The sequence below is a fragment of the Ranitomeya variabilis genome, chromosome 2 (genome assembly GCF_051348905.1).
Source record: "Ranitomeya variabilis isolate aRanVar5 chromosome 2, aRanVar5.hap1, whole genome shotgun sequence".
NCBI classification, from domain to species: Eukaryota; Metazoa; Chordata; class Amphibia; order Anura; family Dendrobatidae; genus Ranitomeya; species Ranitomeya variabilis.
Genome location: NC_135233.1, coordinates 102,424,504 through 102,440,969, shown reverse-complemented (window position 1 = coordinate 102,440,969; position 16,466 = coordinate 102,424,504). Strand labels below are relative to the sequence as shown.

The 16,466-nt window shown below is 42.8% G+C and overlaps 1 non-coding gene across 1 annotated transcript; it reads right to left on the bottom strand.

Annotated features, from left to right (window-relative positions):
- Positions 1–2,229: 2,229 nt before the first annotated feature.
- On the bottom strand, positions 2,230–2,416 carry LOC143810577 (U2 spliceosomal RNA). Its single transcript, XR_013223027.1, has one exon. It is a non-coding gene; the product is annotated as a U2 spliceosomal RNA (small nuclear RNA).
- Between the last annotated feature and the right edge of the window lie 14,050 nt (positions 2,417–16,466).

The following is a 16,466-nucleotide window of genomic DNA, read 5'->3' as shown; positions in this document are numbered from 1 at the left end:
AGGGATTGGGTGTTAGGTAAGCATGTTTTTTTTATTTTTATTTGAAAATGTATTTAATTAATTTGCATGTTTGGTTTTTTAACTTGAAGCGCAGGCTCCAACTGACGAGAGACTACTTCTCCCATCAGCGGCTTCTGCTATCACTTTTATCAGTGACAGCAAACGTAGCCTAATGCCTAAGCTTTTTACCGCAGGTCACTTCATCTCTGAGGGGTCACGCTGACATCTGACAGCGTGACCCCCCCACGGCTCTAACGGCGGTGATGATCTACTGGCGGAAACATTACCACCGATCAGAAATGCTATGCTGGTGTTTCCCATGCTGTCACACAGGATGGGAAATACCAGTGTTTGTGCTGTGTATGGTGTTCAGCTATATTCGTCAATTAAATTGACGATTACATTGGCGAATATTGCAAATTCGTGATCTGAACCGAATATTGAAATATTCGCTTATCTCTAGTGGGAAGGGTTCAGGTTAGGGTGCTTATAGGAGCATAGTAAGGTCAGAGACTTGGGCCTCTTTACCTTCAAGAATATCCCCGGGATAGGGATAGTTAGGGTCCCAGCTCCTGGGATAGTATGAGGCCCCTCTACCTTACTGAAGATCGTCACAGCATGACATCCAAGTACAGAGGCTAGCTAATTCTTCAATCAAACAGAAATTGAATGAATGGAGTTGAGCATGTGCACCTGCACTTCATTGCAGATGGTGCTTCCGAGCCTGTTATTGGGATTCCAGTGCCACTTACTCATGATCGGTGGGGATTCCAGTGGTCAGACCCCTAGCATTCAGCAAATTATCCTCTAAACCATATGAATTAACTGTATTTTTTTGGGGTGGGAATAACTCTTTAATTACTGTTTCCTACAGAATAATAACTAGAAAAACAAACAAACATAAACTTAATTTATCATTCATATCTAACAATTTGATGTCAACTGATTTAATGACACTGTCTCATGTAATGAGAAGAGCAAAATCAACTCTTTCATCGCTTGCACAGGACAACTTATCTCAACATTGCTTAGCAACCAATATTCTGCCTCTCCGTAATTATTTTCTGCAAGTAACCTAGTAACTGACTATGAAAATAAGAACATGGACATGCAGAAATCCATGCACCCATTACCATGAGGAAGATGAGAGATGCGCACATTATATGACAGATAGCGTCTGCCAACGAATGTCTATATTTTATTTAGCGGCTGAAGGATATTACATTCGTAAGTGTCACATGTAAGAGTTCCCATTAATCCCTGAAGACATCGATGGGATAAATGACTGAACGGGATAGCATACAAACCTCTGATAAATAATATAGTCTTGTACATAGCTCCGGGAAAATAAGAACATATTGTTCGTTATGACATGCATCATATTTCTTTAGCAAAACAATGTTGTTTGTAAACCAGAATTACTTGGGCACTCATTATACAGTATCACTTTCTTTTTCTGCTTTTTCCTTGAAAGAAAAAATAATTGACCAAAGACAGAGAATAAAAAAAACTAATCTCAACTTCTAGTGTGCGTGCGTACGTGCGTGCGTGTGTGTATACATACAGTTGAAACCAGAAGTTTACATACACTATATAGGGATCCAAGAAGTATTGTTTCTCCTTGCGGAGAGTGACATGATAAGCATGTCGAGGTGAGGAGACTTAAAGCCGCATTGCTCCTCTGGGAAATATGCAAATTGTCTCTTCAGAGAGGAAGAGGACTAGAACTCTAGTGCCACCTATTGGAAGTAGCAATCCTAACAGTCTATGTCAACCCTTTAACGAGCCTTGTCACATGACTTAGGATAATAGCCAAACCAGAATCTCAATTTCCAGACACTGTGTTTCGGGGTACTGCCCCTCGTCCCCTCACCTCGACATGCTTATCATGTCACTCTCCGCAAGGAGAAACGATACTTCTTGGATCCCGGTCAGACACCTCTCAATCAGCCAAACCAGATCTCCACTTTGCACTGACGAGGGGCAGTACCCCGAAACACAGTGTCTGCAAATTGAGATTCTGGTTTGGCTATTATCCTAAGTCATGTGACAAGGCTCGTTAAAGGGTTGACATTGACTGTTAGGATTGCTACTTCCAATAGGTGGCACTAGAGTTCTAGTCCTCTTCCTCTCTGAAGAGACAATTTGCATACACTATATAAAAAGACACATATGCATGTTTTTCTCAATATCTTACATGAAATCAGAACAAACCTGTCCCGTTTTTTTTTTTTTTGCACTGTTCCCGGAGATACTGCAATAACGGGTCAATGCGTGGAGTGGACAGAGCTCTTCTTCCATCTCCCTGTTCCAAAAATCCATTTAATATATGGTCCCCAAATAGGGGACGTATCAGATATGAAACTGATAAGAACAGATACTACACTTGATCTTAGCCAAAAGGCCGAGAAGCTGTCCCGTTTTAAGTCAATTAGGATTACCATAATTATTAATATTTTCCAAATGTCAGAATAATGAGAGAGAGAATGTTTTAAGGCAGCTTTATTACTTATTGCAAAGTCAAACATTTACATACACTAAGATTTATATGCCTTTTAACAATTCTGGACTGCCCATATGATGATGTCATGTGTTTAGAAGTTTCTGTGGTTTTTTTGGCTACATCTGAGTTAATTAGATGTGGATGTATTTTAATGCACGCAAGAAACACACTGCTTCTTTGTGTAGCATCATAGGAAAGTCTAAAGAAATCAGCCAAGATATCAGGAAGAGAATTGTGGACTCATACTTGGGTACAATTTCAAGATACCTGAAGGTGCCTTGTTCATCTGCACAAACAATTACATGTAAGTACAAACCAGATGGGAATGTCCAGCCATCATACTGCTCAGGAAGGAGATGGATTCTGTGTCCCAGAGATGAACGTGCTTTGGTCCGACACATGCATATCAACCCAAGGACAAAAGCAAAAGACCTTGTGAAGATGATCATGGAAGCTGGTAAAAAATTTTCAATATCCACAGTGAAATGAGTACTGTATCAACATGGGCTGAAAGGGCCACTCTGCCAGGAGGAATCCATTACTTCAAAAGAAACTTAAAAAATCCAGTTAATGCTTGCAATGCACACAGGAACAAAGACATTTGGAGACATGTCCTGTGGTCTGATGAAACTAAAATTGAACTTTTTGGGCATAATGACCATTGTTACGTTTGGAGGAAAAAGGGAGAAGCTTGGAAGCCTAAGAATACCATCCCAACTATGAAATTCGGGGGTGGCAGCATCATGTTGTGGGGTTGTTTTGCTGCAGGAGGAACTGATGCACTTTAAAAAATAGATGGCATCATGAGAAAAGAAGATTATGTGGCAGTACTGGTGCAGGTCAGCTTTAAGGAGTCTTGAATTCCTGGATGTGTGGATTGAGGCTTCAGAAGATGGCGTTCTACATACTGATATATATAGGAAACTTACAGCGACTAATTCATATCTTATGACTGATTCAGCCCATCCCAGGAGCACCATTCTCAGCATTCCTATTGGCCAGTTTCTCAGGGCTAGGATAATTTGGACCCTAAAGCTTTTGAAAAACAGTGTTTTGTGCTGACAAGATGATTTGAAGACAGAGGATACAGCCATAGAATGATTCGTAAAGGACATCGAAGGGCTATTAAAACATCTAGGAATTAACTTTTATATGGTCCCAAAAGAATGGAGATCAAGGATGATAATAAATAGGTACGTTTCATCTCCACTTACAATGGTCAATGGCACAATGTCATTGAAATCATTAATAAACATTGGGATGCTTTACTTACCGACTCCGTTCTAAAACAAATCTTACCTCCTTCTCCTTAATGCGTGACAAAACATTCTGCCAATTTTAAAGATCTTCTAGTGCACAGCCACTATAAACCCATTAAGAAAAAGAAATGTATCTTAGGGATTTTTTCCTTGTTATGCAAGGCTTGCCGCAACCTGGTAAAAACTAAAACCTTTAAAAACTTTGACGGATTTCGCACATACGAAATTCAAAAACACCCCACTTGTATGTCCAAGGAGGTGGTTTACCACGTGGTATGCCCATGTGGCAAATATATATTGTCCTAACCACCAACTTAACTTAAGATCCGAGTGAGGGAACAAGTTCTTGACATAGAAAAGGCTCATATGGTGGAAAATGAAACCATCTTTAAACATTACCGCACCACTTCAAACGGTATCATAAATGCAATTCCCATGGATTAAGTGTTATTAAAGCAATTGATCAGCTGGATTTGGGCTCTCAAGGAGGCGATGTCGGAAAAGTCTTGGCCCAACTGGAGTGCAGTTGGATATATGGTCTAGTATACTTCTACACTATCTTTGCTCCTAGGAATTCAGTATTCATATAGATGACGTCATACTCATAATGTTATTTTTAACAAGAGAGGAAGTGTGTACTCTTCTATCAGATCACAGGAAACTCCGGCATAATTGTGACCAGGACCTTGAAGTTATATGCATAATTGTTTTATTGGTCCATATCACTAATTTTTATCTTTATTTTTTAAGTTTAATATCCTTCTATTATATTTTCAGTCATATTATATCCCATAATACTTCTACTCTATAATTCTTTCCAGAATTCTGTGCTTATTTTGTTGGAGGGCAAGGTTTACTGTGTTAGGATAAATTTCACTGTCTTTCCCCTGAGCGCTGATTTGTGAGAGCTTTGTCAAAATAAACGGCTACCCCTCACCCTGACACGCTGATTCAGGATCATCTTGTTTATGCTATTAGAAGACATAGGCCGGGGTCACACTTGCGAGTGCAATGCAAGAAACTTGCAGGAGTCTCTCACATCAATACCCGACATAGTCGCCAACACTCGGGACCGGAGCATTCAGCTGCATAGAAATACATGCAGCCACACACTCCGGTCCCGAGTGCCGGCGGCAGTGCCGGGTATTGATGTGAGAGATTTGTGCGAGTTTCTCGCATTCCACCCACAAGTGTGACCCCGGCCATACTAAGATATAAGTCCGTTTACCTCATGATTAGCATTGCCTGTACTCTTGCCACTCTAATATAGGTCTTTTGAGTGGATTAAAGGGAACCTGTCACCCCCAAAACCGAAGGTGAGCTAAGCTTACCAGCATCAGGGCCTTATCTACAGCATTCTGTAATGCTGTAGATAAGTCCCCAATGTATCCTAAAAACAATGGTGTGCTTGATTTTAACGTAACTTTTTCTTTCATGAGTTATTTAGAAGTTTCTCTTTGTTTACAGCCAGTAACATGTCACAGAGGTTAACACATGAGGAGCGGATAGAAATTGGGTTGATGTCTGGTGAACGCAGTACCCGAGTCATTGCAGCAGATTTCAATGCAAGACACCCTACGCAAGAAAACTGTCACCATTCCCATTTGATTTAGGTGTATCCATATAAATGGCCCACCCAAAAACGTTTGCCTCATCACTGAACATAATGTTCTGTGTAAACTGAGGGTCCTGCTCCAAGTTTTGTTTTGCCCATTCTGCAAATTCAGCACGCCGATCTGGCATCAGTTGAACATCCCTTCAGCGGATATTAGCTACTCACAAAATGCACCCTTACAAAATCCAGCTGCCGCAGCATCTCAATGAGGATGACCCGGATCGGCATGATGAATTTGCAGAATAGGCAAAACAAAAATTGGAACAGGACCCTAAGTTTACACAGAACATTATATTTGAACATTATGAACATGTGTAGACACCCCCTTGAGTAAAGAGTGTTTATAGTCGCGAAACACGCATTGGGTTTGCGGTCACATCGTGGACAAGAGGAGACACAATATGGGTAATTAACCCTTGATTTATTGATGCATACCTTATGCTACTTATGTCTGATACATTGTAATGGTTTTTAGCAATGCATGCTAGGGCTAAACATGGTGATAGTTATAGGTGGAACTGATTAGTCTTGGTACAAACAAGTGACTAACTGATTGACCTACTTGTTTAAGTTACATTGCTTATGTGCAATGCTTTCTACATGTATATGTAATTATTTAGCATAATATGTTGTCCTCATCCACCCTGTGACTGTTACTCCTTTTCTTTTTCTTTTTTTGGGGGGATCACACTATATTATCATATCCTATTATATATATTTGTATTTAGTCTATGTGGTAAATATCTACCCTTAATAAAATATTTATATTTTGAGATACATTATGAATCCTCATATCACTTTGAGTCTGTATTTTCTTATATCTTTGATTGTGTAAATATACTGGTGACCTATATAATCATTCTTCCAGTCAGTACTCATCTGCAAAGATTACAACAGACACATCTGACTTCTCATATTTCCAGTGCTGTCCACATCTACTGTGTTCCCAATCTGCCCAACCTCCCGATGCTGCCTGTTCTTCCAGCATGAAACAGTTATGCCAATACTTCAAATATTATGTCATTACTATGATTACCCCTCCACCAATTAGTGCTACAAAAACAATGTGCCAGATAGAGGGGGCCTAACTCCACGATAACGGAGTGAGTTACCGGCGGCATAACGCGGTCCGTTACCGCTGGCATTAACCCTGTGTGAGCGGTGACGGCGGGGAGTATGGAGCGGGCGCCGGGCACTGACTGCAGGGGAGTAGGGGACTAATTGAACTGTGGCCGTCGATGATTGGTCGCGGCAGCCATGACAGGCAGCTGGCGAGACCAATCAGCGACTTGGATTCCATGATAGACAGAGGCCGCGACCAATGAATATCTGCGACAGACAGACAGACAGAAGTGACCCTTAGACAATTATATAGTAGATGATGGCCCCTGCAGTTCAGTATATACTGTATAATGGCTCCCACACACCCTTGTGCACTATATTATAGCCCCACAGCTCGCTATACACTGTGTGGTGGTCACCACAGCCCCTTATACCCTATATTATGGCACTCACTTCCCCTTATATAAAGTATGATGACTGCCATGGCCCCTAATATTTATTCAATTTTTTTTACCATGTGATATATTGTACATCAATATGCCCACGCTACTGCTTTGTGCGTCCTTGTTTCTTCACATGCGTGTATATATTCCCCTTACTTCCTGACCTGAGTTTTTTAATAATAAATATTTTTTCCAATTTTACTATCTGGGGCTTTTTTTCTTTTTATTAATTCTACATGGATGATTTGTCCTGACACATCCACAAGTCCTACCATATTAAGAACTTGTTAAATGTGCTACAAGTGCTTCTCACTAAATTACAATATCATGAAAAAGTTAATTTATTTCAGTTCTTCAATACAAAAAATGAAACTCATATATTATATAGAGTTATTACAGAGTGATCTATTTCAAGCGTTTATTTCTGTTAATGTTGATGATTATGGCTTACAGCCAATGAAAACCCAAAAGTCATTATCTCAGTAAGTTGGAATACTTTATAACACCAGCTTGAAAACTGATTTTAAAGTCTGAAATATTGGCCTACTGAAATGTATATTCAGTAAATGATGTCAATACTTGATCAGGGCTCCTTTTGCATCAATTACTGCATCAATGCGGCGTGGCATGGAGGCCATCAGCCTGTGGCACTGCTGAGGTGTTAAGGAAGCCCAGGTTGCTTTGATAGCAGCCTTCAGCTCGCCTTCATTGTTGGGTCTGGTGTCTCTCATCTTCCTTTTGAAAATATCCCATAGACTCTCTATGGGGTTAATGTCAGGCAGGTTTGCTGGCCAATCAAGCACAGTGATACTGCTGTTTTTAAACCAGGTATTGGTACTTTAGGCATTGTGCACAGGTGCCACGTCCTGCTAGAGAATGAAATTTCCATCTCCAAAAAGTTTCTCGGCAGAGGGAAGCATGAAGTGTTCTAAAATTTCCTGGTAGAAGACTGTGCTGACTTTGGTCTTGATAAAAGACAGTAGACCTATACCAGCAGATGACATGGCTCCACAAACCATCACTGATTTTGGAAACTTCACACTAGGCCTCAATCAGCTTGGATTGTGTGCATCTCCACCCTTCCTCCAGACTCTGTGACCTTGATTTCCAAATGAAATGCTAAATTTACTTTAATCTGAAAACACCTTGGACCACTGAGCAACAGTCCAGTTCTTTTTCTCCTTATCCCAGGTAAGACGCTTCTGGTGTTGTCTATTGGCCATGAGTGGCTTGACAAAAGGCATGCGACATTTGTAGCCTATACGTCTGTGTGTGGTGGCTCTTGAAGCAATGACTCCAGCAACAGTCTACTCCTTTTGAATCTCCCTGAAATTTTTGAATGGCTTTTTCTTAACAATCCTTTCAAAGCTGCAGTTATCCTGGTTGCTTGTGCACCTTTTTCTACCACACTTTTTCCTTCTACTCAACTTTCCATTAATTTGCTTGGATACAGCACTCTGTGAACAGCCAGCTTCTTTGTCAATGACTTTTTGTGGCTTACCCTACTTGTGGAGTGTGTCAATGACTGCCTTCTTGACATCTGTCAAGTCAGCAGTCTTCCCCATGATTGTGGAGCCTACTCAAACAGACTAAGGGACCTTTTTAAACACTTAGGAAGCCTTTGCAGGTGTTTTTTTATTAATTATTCAAATTTACTTAGATAATGGCTTTTGGGTTTCATTGGCTGTAGGCCCTAATTGTCATGCCTTCAGCCGCAGGTCCGGTCTCCGCTGTGCAGGGAGACCAGCGCCTACCACACAGCTTCACTGGTACTGCTCACCCTGCCCATGGCCCCAGATGATCAGTGGCTCCTTTCTCTACTAGGAACCTTCATCCCCTTGGCAGGTCTCCTGGAAATGCACTTAGGAGGCACACCCCACTTCCTGCACATTCTTAATGCAGCAGGGCACCTGTTCTCTATTAGGGCTGTCTGTGCTGTCATGCTCTGTGCATAAAAGGCATCCTCCCCTTAAGGGAGGTGCCTGGGCAACATGTTCATTCTTTAGGATTGTGGCCTCCTGCTCAGGCCACACTGCTGTGCTCTGCAAACTGAGGTCTGTTGCTTTCTTTATACTAACACCTGTCTCCTCAGAATCCTCTGCTGGTAGTTCCCTATCCTGGATCCTTCTGGACACTCCAGACTCCACTCCAGGCTGACCAAGCCTCTCCTTACAGAACCATGCAGTTACCACTACTGGCTGGATCAGCCTTTCCGGATTACGCAGAGCTTCCGGGATTGTCTCCATCGACGGAGCCAGTATTCCACTGTCTTGTTTATACGGTCTGTACAGGTTGCCCCTCTGGTCTGGGTATCACGGCACTGAGGCCACCTGGTGTTGTGACGAGGTAATTCCTGTATAGGGGTATACCTTGCCCGATGCTCCACTACGTGGTTCAGTGTCGTGGTCCAGAGGGTTCTCCCCTCAGGCATCTCTCCCTTTTGTTAAGCTTCCTTCAAATAAAATATACAAGAAGAGTTGTCTCCAGTGACCACAGGAGATAAGGTTCTTAAAACTTGACGTTTATTAGGCCATCATGTTAAAAAGTACAGATATGCAGAAGTTAGCAATTCCAGTGCAGGGAATGAGTCCTAAGCATTTCAACCTACATAGTATTAATCATCCTTCAAATAAATATCTTTGGTTTTTGGAAGCTCATTCTCCTGTCTCTTGTGTATCGGGTATACAGCTACCACTGCACCATCAGTGGTCTAGTGAGTCCACTATACATCCTCACGCTCTGTGTTCATAACACTAATCATCAACATAAACAAAAATAAACACTTGAAATAAATCACTTTGTTTATAATGACTCTATATAATATATGAGTTTCACTTTTTGTATTGAACTGAAATAAATTACCGTATTTTCCGGCGTATAAGATGACTGGGCGTATAAGACGACCCTCAACTTTTCCATTGAAAATAAAGAGTTTGAGATATAATCGCCGTATAAGTCGGGGGTCATCTTATATGCCGGGTGTTAGGGCTAGTGGAACGCACCAAATAATTAGAGAAAAGGAATAAGGTGTGTTCGCAGCCCGGGGTCCACCATGCAGAGATGGAACCTGCTGCTAAGCAATGACGGACTATATGGCGGTACAATGAGGATACACACACATGGGTTAGATTCTCCCTGTGTGAAAGAAGCAAACCCTGTTGCGTCACAGGGCCGCAGTACCGCACGTAACAGAAATAATAAAGTAGCACGAGAGTGCATGCGGTGCCGCACTGGCGGACGCCACTAACCACCCAGACTTGGGTTTGGAAAGCACGGTGATAGCGCACGGCGCCATACTGGCGGTCACAGCAATAGATGCTGTTTGTGTACTTGTGTTGGTAACAAGTCGGGCACTAGATTACAATCATCCTCCTTACGCGAGCATACAAACACAAGGGAGGGGATGATTAAAGAGCGACTTTCACTCACAACACACACGTAAACAAGTGCGGCCATGCGAACCTTTTATAGCTGCAGCAAGTTCAGGACCTTCCTAGAGGACCAATGAGAACTGCTACAGTAACTGAGCAACTTCAGGACCTTCCTAGAGGACCAATAAGAGCTACTGCAGTACCTGAGCATGTGACCCCAGACCTCCATTGAGAGGTCTTCCTTTTGGGCATGCTCAGAAGGGGAAAAGCAGGACTTAGTCCCAGAGAAGTCTGCTCGCCACTGATCAGTACAGGCTACAATGGTAAAGCCTGGAAAGGCAGCAGTAACCCTTTGCACAGAATCAGACTGAGCGAGACGCTGGGACCGATGTCTCCGTTGAGCAGGCTCCACTGTGGCTGATGCAGAATGAGAGACCGCAGCAGACCTGGTTTGAGATTCCCCCTGTGCAGTGACGGGAACTCGACTCCTAACACCGGGTGTTGTCTTATATGGCGTGTGCTGAGCTCTGCGGTCACCGCATATGGTATGGGGAGCAGTCCAGATGACGAGGTGCCTCACCGGGAAGGTGTAAGTGAATCAAGCCCGCCCTTGTATTCTATTACCTCCTTCTCTTTCACCCGTCTGGCCAGGTCTTTTCTGCCTATCAAGTCTTTGGAGGATGGAAATGAAGCCACTCCTTCTCTTTTACCTGTCTGGCCCACCCTTCTCTGCCTCTCAAATCTCACGAGGATGGAAGTGTAGCAGCACATGCACACCTGCACCATTTCACTTCCATCCCCTCGAGATTTGAAAGGCAGAGAAGGGTGGGCCAGATGGGTAAAAGAGAAGGAGCCACTTCACTTCCATCCTCAAGAGATTTGAGCAGCAGAGAAGGGTGGGCCTGACAGGTGAAAGAAGCAGGTAATAGGATACAAGGGCAGGTTTGATTCACTTATACCTTCCCAGTGAGGCACGTCATCATTAGGACTTCTCCCTGCACCATATGCGGCACCCGCCGTATAAGATGACACCCGACTTTTGAGAAGATATTCAGGGGTTAAAAAGTCATCTTATATGCCGTAAAATACGGTAACTTTTTGATGATATTCTAATTTAGTGAGAAGCTCTTGTATATACCCCATTGAAAATGTTATGCATATCATGTGTTAGACATGCTATCTATTCACATGAGTAATTTTTGACATACAGTATATAGTATGTGTGGGTCAGTGTACTGTATGTACAGTATATTATATATGTAAACCGCATGTTTGCTTGTATGCAGTATATGGTGTAAATTTATGTAAAAACTGTGTATGTATGTAAGCAGGGCCAGACTGGCAATTTGGAAATTCTGGCAAATGCCAGAAGAGTCTGTTTGTTCATGGGCTGCCTTGTCTGCTACGTTGTTAGCAGAATCAGTGTTCTCAGGATACCCATACTGTTAAGAGTAGGGTTGAGCGAAACGGATCGTTCATTTTCATAAGTCGCCGACTTTTGGCAAAGTCGGCGTCTCATGAAACCCGACCCGATCCCTGTGTGGGGTCGGCCATGCGGTACGCGATCTTGGCGCCAAAGTCGCGTTTCGTATGACGCGTTTAGCGCCATTTTTTCAGCCAATGAAGGAGTGTGGGCAGAGCGATGACGTAGGGGTTAGGGGCGTGCACGGCTATCATCATTTTATCGCTTGTGCGCAGTAGGGATTTGCAATGTGTAACACGAGATTTTCTGTGCTGGGACGGAGGGGAATATGGGACGGAGAGGAATATGGGACGGAGGGGAGAGAGAGAGAGAGAGAGAGAAAAAAAAAAAATTCCCCATTGACGTGCATAGGGTTTCGTGTTCCGGCCGATCCTCGACTTTTCGCAGTAATCGGCCGATTTCGCCCGACTCGACTTTTCAAAAAGTCGGGTTTCGCAAAACATGACTCGACCCTAAAAAGGTCAAGGTCGCTCAACCCTAGTTAAGAGTTGTGATTGAGCACAAAGTAGCTGACTGTCACTTACCTCATGTATGGAAGTACCTGGATAAGAATGAAGTGATTAACCAGAGTCAGCATGGGTTTGTAACTAATAAGTCATGCCAGACTAACTTAATTTCATTCTATGTCAGGATCACTGACTGGGTGGATCAGGGAAATGCTGTAGATATAGTATATCTTGGCTTCAGCCAAGCATTTGACATAGTATCTTACACCATCCTTACTGAAAAAATTACTATTTTACTATTACTACTAAGTATGGAATGGACAAGGCAACTGTTAGGTGGATTCATAACTGGCTTAGTGATCAGACCCAAAGAGTGGTCGTAAATGGCTGCACGTCCAGTTGGAAGAATGTCTCAAATGGGGTACCACAGGGTCCTGTCCTGGGCCTTGTATTGTTCAACATCTTTATCAATTGTTTAGATGAAGGAATTGAGGGTACACTGATTAAATTTGCTGATGACACAAAGCTAGGAGGGTTAAATAATACTAGAGAAGAGAGAGGATTCAAAAAGATATAAATCAACTGCAGCAGTGGGCAGCAACTAACACAATGGTTTTTTAAAAAGGAAAAATGCAAAGTACCACATCTGGGCAATAAAAATGAAAAAAGCATATACAGAATGGGAGGAATAGGGCTAAGCAAAAGCACATGTGAAAAAGACTTGGGTATACTAATAGATCATAAACTGAACATGAGTCAAATGCAGTTCTGGGATGTATTAACAGAAGCATACAGTCTAGATCACGCAAATTCATTATTGCCCTCTACTCCTCTTTGGTCAGACCTCATCTGGAATACTGGGTCCAATTTTGGGCCCCACATTTTAAAAAAGACATCAACAAACTGGGCAAAGTTCAGAGAAGAGCGACCAGAATGGTGACCGGTCTACAAACCCTGTCCTACGAAGAACGGTTACAGGATTTGGGAATGTTTAGTTTGCAATAAAGAAGACTGAGAGAAGACTTAATAGTTGTCTACTAATATCTCAAGGGCTGTCACAATGTAGAAAGTACATCTTTATTCTCATTTGCACAATGAAAGACTAGAAGCCATGGGATGAAACTGAATGGGAGGAGACACAGATTAGATATGAGAAAAACCTTTTTGACAGGGTGATCAACGAGTGGAACAGGCTGCCATAGGAGGTGGTGAGTTCTCCTTCCATGGAAGTTTTCAAACAAAGGCTGGACAGACATCTGTTTGGGATGATTTAGTGAATCCTGCTTTGAGCAGGGGGTTGGACCAGATGACCCAGGAGTTCCCTTCCAACTCTAAAATTCTATGATTCTATGATTCTAGGCCGCGAGTACCATTAAACATATTGGTCTTGTAGAAAATCTTCCTTTCCTCCATCCAGGGTAATATTAGTAATATATCCCATCTGGTTCATGGTGACGGGAACAATATGGGCCTGTGTGATCTCAAATACCAGGACTGAATTTCAGCCCCAGTCCGTACCTGCATGTAAGCATATATAAACTGAATCTGTGTTTCTGTCTGTATATATTTTATATATGTGCTTGTACATATGTATCTGTCTGAGTGTGTATATACATTGCTCAAAAAAATAAAGGTAACACTAAAATCCCACATCCTAGATATCACTGAATTACATATTCCAGTTGCAAATCTTTATTCATTACATAGTGGAATGTGTAGAGAAGAATAAAAGATAAAAATGATCAAAGTAAATCAAAATTAATATCCCATGGAAGTCTGAATTTGGAAAAATACTCAAAATCAAATTACAGGCTGATCCAACTTCATGTGGAAATGCCTCAAGACAAGGAAATGATGCTCAGTAGTGTGTGGCCACCAAGTGCCTGTATGACCTCCCTACAGTGCCTGGGCATACTCCTGATGAGGTGGCGGATGGTCTCCTGAGGGATCTCCTTCCAGACCTGGACTAAAGCATCCAACATCTCCTGGACAGTCTGTGGTGCAACGTGACGTTGGTGGATGGTGTGAGACATGATGTTCCAGATCTGTTCAATCGGATTCAGGTCTGGGAAACGGGTGGGACAGTCCATAGCTTCAATGCCTTCATCTTGCAGGAACTGCTGCCACACTACAGTCACATGAGGTCTGGCATTGTCCTGCATTAGGAGGAACCATATATGGTCTCACAAGGGGTCTGAGCATCTCATCTCGGTACTTAATGGCAGTCAGCCTACCTCTGGTGAGCACATGGAGGGCTGTGCGACCCTCCAAAGAGATGCCACCCCAAACCATTACTGACCCACTGCCAAACCAGTCATGCCGAAGGATGTTGCAGGCAGCAGATCGCTCTCCATGGCGTTTCCAGACCCTGTCACATCTGTCACATGTGCTCCATGTGAACCTGCTTTCATCTGTGCAGAGAACAGGGTTTTAGTGGCGAATTTGCCAATCTTGGTGTTCTGTGGCAAATGCCAAGCATCCTGCATGGTGTTGGGCTGTGAGCACAACCCCCATCTGTGGACATCGGGCACTCAGACCATCCTCATGGAGTCAGTTTCTAACCGTTTGTGCAGACACATGCACATTTGCGGCCTGCTGGAGGTCATTTTGTAGGGCTCTGGAAATGCTCCTCCTGTTCCTCCATGCACAAAGGCTGAAGTAGTGGTCCTGCTGCTGGGTTGTTGCCCTCCTACGGCCCCCTCCACATCTCCTGGTGTACTGGACTTTCTCCTGGTAGCGCCTCCAGCCTCTGGACACTATGCTGACAGACATAGCAAACCTTCTTGCCACAGCTCACATTCATGTGCCATCCTGCATGAGCTGCACTACCTGAGCCACTTGTGTGGGTTGTAGAGTCCGTCTCATGCTACCACGAGTGTGAAAGTACAGCAAACATTCAAAAGTGACCAAAACATCAGCCAGAAAGCATTGGTACTGAGATGTGGTCTGTGGTCCCCACCTGCAGAACCACTCCTTTATTGAGTGTGTCTTGATAATTGCCAATAATTTCCATCTGTTGTCTATTCCACTTGCACAACAGCATATGAAATTGATTGTAAAACAGTGTTGCTTCCTAAGTGGACAGTTTGATTTCACAGAAGTTTGATTTACTTGGAGTTACACTACTGTTTAAAAATTTAGGGTCACCCAGACAATTTTGTGTTTTCCATGAAAACTCATACTTTTAATAATCAAATGAGTTGCCAAACAAATTTAAAATCTAGTCCAGACATCGACAAGGTTCAAAAAAAGATTTTTACTTGAAATAATAATTTTCTCCTTCAAACTTTGCTTTCATCAAAGAATGCTCCCTTTGCAGTAATTACAGCATTGGAGACCTTTGGCATTCTAGCAGTTTATTTGCTGAGGTAATCTGGGAAATTTCACCCCAGAATCTGGAGCATTACATTTGTTGGTTCCTTTAAACTCTCAAAATGGCCAGAAAAAGAGAACTTTCAGGAGAAACTCGACAGACTATTCTTGTTCTTAGAATTGAAGGCTATTCCATGCGAGAAATTGCCAAGAAACTGAAGATTTCCTACAACGGTGTGCACTACTACCTTCAGAGCACAGCACAAACAGGCTCTAACCAGAGTAGAAAGAGAAGTGGCAGGTCCCACTGTACAACTGAGCAACAAGACAAGTACATTAGAGTCTGTAGTTTGAGAGACTGATGCCTCACAGGTCCTCAACTGGCAGCTTCATTAATTAGTATACGCAAAACGCCAGCGCTAATTTCTACAGTGAAGAGGCAACTCCGGGATGCTGGCCTTCAGGGCAGAGTGGCAAAGAAAAAGCCATATCTGAGACTGGCTAATAAAATGAAAATATTAATATGGGCAAAAGAACACAGACATTGGACAGAGGAAGATTGGGAAAAAGTGTTATGGACAGACGAATCCAAGTTTGAGATGTTTGGATCAAACAGAAGAACATTTGTGAGACGCAGAACAACTGAAAAGATGCTGGAAGAGTGCCTGACACCATCTGTCAAGCATGGTGGAGGTAATGTGATGGTCTGGGGTTGCTTTGGTGCTGGTAAAGTGGGAGATTTGTACAAGGTAAAATGGATATTGAATAAGGAAGGCTATCACTCCATTTTGCAACGCCATGCCATACCCTGTGAACAGCACTTGATTGGAGCCAATTTCATCCTACAACAGGACAATGACCCAAAGCACACCTCCAAATTATGCAAGAACTATTTAGGGTAGAAGCAGGCAGCTGGCATTCCATCTGTAATGGAGTGGCCAGCATAGTCACCAGATCTCAACCCCATCGAGC